This window comes from Arvicanthis niloticus, chromosome 5 (genome assembly GCF_011762505.2).
Source record: "Arvicanthis niloticus isolate mArvNil1 chromosome 5, mArvNil1.pat.X, whole genome shotgun sequence".
In the NCBI taxonomy this organism is placed as follows: Eukaryota; Metazoa; Chordata; class Mammalia; order Rodentia; family Muridae; genus Arvicanthis; species Arvicanthis niloticus.
The window spans coordinates 18,662,437-18,668,436 of record NC_047662.1 but is presented as its reverse complement, the minus strand read 5'-3'; positions in this window follow the sequence as shown (position 1 = coordinate 18,668,436).

Here is a 6,000-nt window from a genome sequence, read left to right as displayed (position 1 = left end):
GCTTTGTCTTCGTGTGATTTCTTTTTGCAGAACTGGGGATCTCACCCCTCATACACGTTAGATATGTGCCCAACCGTTGAACTGTACCTCAGCCCTCTTGTGCTTCCCGAATGACACTTATTACTACTGACTGAGGGTCTGGTCTCTTGGTTGGGGTAAGGAGCATATTTCCCAGCTGATGTGTCCCTCCCCGGTGTCCTCCCTTTCCCTGTCTTGCTGTTCCCCTGCCTGGAGTTAGCAGTGCCAAGCTCTGCAGTGTGACCCGCCTGCCTGTGCCACTCCTCACTGGGGTGTGCCGCTGCCTCCTTCATAGCCCCCCTGTTTCTAACCACCTCTACTGTGTCTTCTCTATCTCAAAGTGGGGTCCTCAGTCGGGCTTCAGCATCATACACGTGGGTGTGGATGTGCAGAAGCCAAAGACTGGATTTCAAGGCCAGCGGCAATGACCTAGGAAACTTGAGGCTAGCCTGAGCTACTTGAGCTATCAATAAATAAATAAATAAATAAATAAATAAATAAATAAAAATAATTTAAAGAGGGAACCAAGTTAAAATTAAACAAGCAAACCAGAACATCATCTTTAATGTGAAAAGGTATCTTATAGAATGGAAGAAAAATTTTCAAATTATATATCCAATTATAATTTCATATACAGATGAAATTATATATCAATTATATATTCTGACTTGTATTCAGAAGAGAAAACGAACTCAGTGCTGGAGAGACAGCTCAGAGGTAAAGAGCCCTGGCTGCTTTTGCAGAGGCCCGAGCTCAGTTCCTAGCACCCACATGGCCTTCTGGCTTCCCTGGGAACATGCAGGCAAAACACTTGTACTCATAAAATAATCTCTTTTAAAAAATTATTTTATTTTATGTGTATGAGTATTTTGCCCACATATATATCTGTGAACCACATGCAGGTAGTGCCCACCAAAGTCAGAAGAGGGCATTGGATCTCTTGAAACTAAAATTAGAGACAGTCCCATGTGGGTGCTGGGAATTGAACCTGGGTCCTCTGAAGGGCAGTGACTGCTCTTAACTGCTGAGCCATCTCTCCAGCCCCCACATAAGATAATCTTAAGAAAATGAGCTCATATAAGTTTAATAAAAAGACAGTCCAAAGCAAGAAATGGAGTGCACACCTTTAATCCCATCACTTGAGAAGCAGAGGCAGGCCGATCTCTGAGTGAGTTTGAGGCCAGCCTGGTCTACATGGGGAGTTCCAGGCCAGCAAAGCCACACAGTAAGAGCCTGTCTCAAAAGGCCAACCAAAAATAAGTAAAAATAGACAAACTTCGGTGATAGTGTATACCTTTAATCAGGAGGCAGAGGCAGGCAGATCTCTGAGTTTGAGGGTAGCCTGGTCTACAGAGCCAGTTTCAGGACAGCTAGGGCTACTTAGGGAAACCCTGTTTTGAAAAACCAGAAGAATGTCAATATATGAGTATGGGTGGGACAGAGCACACCTGAGACAACCCCTGCCCACCGCCACAGGGTGAGGGCAGGGTGAAAGATACCAGAGGCCTGGGTGCCACTAAGATGAGTTAGCAAGTGGTGGGAGAGAGAAGCAGAACTGTGTATGCACAACGAGGAGAGGCAGAACTGGAGCCAAGGGTAGTGAGGAAGAACCTGATGTGTCCTGCAGCCATGATCATGATGAGGCCCTGGCCCATGCCGAGGGCCATGTTTGAGTCCATGGTGTGTGTGTGTGTGTGTGTGTGTGTGTGTGTGTGTGTGTGTGCCAGTGTGTGCGCGCGCCTGCTTGCCTGTCTGTCTGCCTGTCTATATCAATATCCTTAACCCATGTTACCACCAAGGGCCATGAGGATGTCCCTGGTCTGGGCTGCTGTCTGGGGCCATGATGATGTCCAACGGCTGTACAGGCTGGCCCTAGTCCCTCAACAGCTGCAACACTCAGAAGAACATGCCCTGAACCTTGCCTGGTCAGCACAGCAGAGCTGGCCCTGGTGGCATGGGTGAAGAAGAGCCTTGGAAGCTGTGGTGTGTCACCATGTGTCACACAGTGTACCTTTTTGCCCAAACAGCTGCACTAGCAAGTGTTCATTGCAGTGAGTCTGGTCTGGTTCAAGGCCTCTGGCTTCTGCCACACCATCAATACTGGCTCCTCCTGAGACTCTGCTCAGATGGCCTGTTGTTGCCCTGTGTCATGGAGATCCTGCAGCTTTGGTTCTGTAGGAGCAGCCCCTTCACGTGCTCCAGCAGTTCAAAGATGAGGCAGATGTTGGGTGGATCTCAGCTGGTAGCTGAGTTGGTCAGCAGCCAGTTCTCCCAAGCTCACCCCATTGAACCTGCACTACCACAGGCTAGCTGTCGAGGTCAAGGGGCTGCAAGAACATTTGCGGTATGTTCTGCATAGGCAGATAGCAAGGCATGCTGAAGAGATGAGTGGGATTGGGGTGCATGGTGTGAAATTGACAAAGGATCAGTAAAAAGTCGTTTTAAAGGCCAATATATATACACTTAAAAATGTAATGTCATTAGCCATCAGGGAAATACAAATCAAAGCTATAAGGTATCCGAAAACTTGCAACTACAGAAACAGTTCCACATGATGAGGAACATGTGCTGTGAAGGGAGGAACTGGGACCCCCCCCCCCTTCCAGGGCCACCAGTGGTTTATAAAACAGAGCAGCCAGTCACTTAGGAAAAGGACAGTTCCTCAGTAGGTAAACACAGTCCAGTCGCTGGATAGAGACCCAGGACAATGAGGAAGTGACTACATAAAAATGTACATAATGTTCATAACATGATTAGTGGTAATAATTTAAAGATGGAACAGCTCAAGGGATCAGCTGGTGAATACACAGATGTGCCCACATAGCAGGAAGAAGCCAAGGCCACCCGCCTCTACCACCTGAGCTACCACTGCCTGGCCTTAGATGAGTCTCAGTGAGGGGTTGGCACTGGGTTGGCCTTTGGGCACATCTGGGGAATGGGGGACAGTCTTAATTAAGTGAATCAATGTGGGAAGACCTAACCCACCATGGGCGGCACTATTCCCTAGGCAGGTTGATCCGAACAGTGTAAGAGTGGGGAAGTCCAGCTGAGCACAAGGAAGCAGGCAAGCATGCTGCATTCATTTCTGCCCTTGACTGAGGGTGTGATAACTTGCTTGTCTTGACTTCCCTGCAATGACAGACTGTAACCCAAAATTGTAAGCTGAAGTAAGTCCACTTTCCCCAGTTACTTTTTAAAAAAAGATTTATTTATTCTATGTATGTGAGTACACGATCATTGTCTTCTGACACACCAGAGAGGGCATCAGATCCCATTATAGATGTTTGCGAGCCACCATGTGGGTGCTGGGAATTGAACTCATGACCTCTGGAAGAACAGTCAGTGCTCTTAACTGCTCTCCCCCCAGCTTTCTGTCAGGGTATTGAATCTCAACATTAGAAATGAAACTAGGTTAGAGCCTTTCTTTGTTTTTATTTGTTTGGTCATTGCTGTTGTCACTGTGGTTGTCAAAATCTTTATTGTTATTAAGATGCCTTTGGAGGCTGGAGACTACAGGCCTGTACTACCATGAAGAGTTTTCTTTTCTTTTCTTTTTCTTTTTTCTTTTCTTCTTTTTTTTTTTTTTTTGTTGTTGTTGTTGTTGTTTTTTGTTTTTTGTTTTGTTTTGAGACAAGGTTTCTCTGTGTAGCCCTGGCTGTCCTGGAACTCACTCTGTAGACCAGGTTGGCCTCAAACTCAGAGATCTGCCTGCCTCTGCCTCTTGAATGCTAGGATCAAAGTCGCACATTGCTGTCTCTGCTCCCACTACCCCCTCCCCTATGCCCAGCTTTCTGAGTATCTTGGAAACCCCTGAACTGCATGCCTGAAGTAGATGTAACAGGTGTACAGCCCATCAAAGAAGACACGCAAAAAAAAAAAAAAAATTATAGGTTAGTTCTTTTAAACATAGAGACAAAAATCTAAATAAAAGTCAACCAAGTAAACATAGCCTTGCAAAGTAAAAAGGATTCACAGCCAAGTAGGATTGAGATAGGGATGCAAAGAATTCATCAGCAAGGTTACTGGAAAACTCCAAGCCTGTCTGACAGAACGCAAGTGTAAGTGTATGAAGCAGGTTTGGGTATTACAATGGTAGGGCCTGTGCAAGCATCAAACCCTGGGTTCCATTGCCTGCACCTTCCCCCTGTGAAAAAGGAAGAGAAAAACAAACAAAAACAAAAACAAAAAAAAACCCCAAACCAACCAACCAACCAACCAACCAAACAAACAAAACCACTGCTTGCCCAAGACCTGTGAAATTAGCTCTTTTGAGCAAGGGTCATTCGTTTATCAGACATTTATGGATGGAGCATTTATGCCTGGATGGGGTCAGAAGTCTCCTTCCTGGTCCACACTGTGCACCTGCTTTCAGCTTTTGCTTCCTCTTTGCTGAGGTGGCCACAGCCTGGCAGGCCTGGCAGCAGTGGATTCCTGGGTACCTGAAATTCTGGTTAAAATCAAGGTCAAAGACTACGGAGGAGACAGTTTCAGGGCTGGGGGGGGGGGGCTTTTTGTTATGTCTGTCGATTCAGATGTTTAGTAATGCAGATGAAAATGTAAGATACATAGAACCATAAAACAAAGCAAAACTCAGAGGCTGATCTAGGTGCCGCATGCCTATAATTCAGTACTTAGAAGGTGGAGGAGGTGGGGGTTCAGGAGGTCAAGGCAGCAGCCGTGGTTACATCAGACCCAATCTCAAACAGGAACTGGAAGGTATCTTCACTCATTTGTTCCATGAATTTTTTTTTCTTTTTTAGTTTTCAGAATTGGGGCTCAAACCCAGGGTCTCACACATGCTAGTCAGAGCATTTAGACACTCACCCAGGCACTCCGTTGTTTGCTTGTTTGTCTTTGCTGTGTTTTCAGTCTTGCTAAAATTTCCCATGTTGGTTTTGAATTCAAAATCCTCCTGCCTCAGGTTGCAGAGTAGCTGTGTACCATCACACCTGGCTCACAAACATTTTCTGTGGACTTACTATGTGCCTGTATCTGTCAGGTGATGGGGGAAACCATAGCAACCTCCCTCACTTTGTGATGCTTACAACCACGGGGTTATAGATTGCTACATTCATTTAAACCACAATGGACAGGCTCTATATGGGTGACATATCTGAATGGAGGGTGTGAGGTCACACAAGAGGGGCGGGGCAAAAGCAAACAGTTTGTGAATGTATAATGACCAAAAATGAATTTAAAACCAAATGTATAAAAATCTGAGGTGTTTCTGGCCAAGCTGGCAAGCGATGCATTGTGGGACTTCACAGCCGCCTTGGCTCTGAACACAGTAGTCACACACCACACAGTGTATATTCTTGTGCCGTGCACGACAATGAACTCTATCTAAACTATCTTGCTTGAACTGGAGACGGTGGAAAGTTCCTACCTTCAGTAAGAGGTCGTTGCTGTGCATATGAGGTTTTTCTGTTCTTTCAGAAACATAATGACTTAACTACAGAAGACAGAGACCAGGTCGGAAACTCACACCAAATGGCCCCAGCAGACTGAAGGCAGGAGGGGAGGATGTTTGGTGGATCTGTTGGCTGGTGTCTGCATTGATCCAGAAAAAAAAACAAAACAAAAACAAAAAAACAAAAAAAAAACCCAAACCAAACCAACCAAACAACCAAACAAACAAACAAAAAAAAACCCCACAGCCCTCTGAAGGTGTTGGCCAGAGTTCTGTCTTGGTGCCAGAGATTTGTTCACCCAGGGTGAGCACTACTGCCCTCTGGTGGTCACAAGGAAAGGCGCTACCCTCCTTTCAAAACCCATGTCGAATCGGTCTGAGGCCCAGAAAGACCATTGAGGCTCAGAAAGGTGAATTTACTTTTCTGAAGTCACACAGATGGCAAGTGGCCATGACAAGGTAAGTAAGCAAGCTTGCTGATCGATCTCATTCGTGGCCAACAGAGTTCGAAGCTGACACTGGGCACCCAATCACATCAAGTCTGGATGCTGGCATCTGCCTTTCTGGCTTCC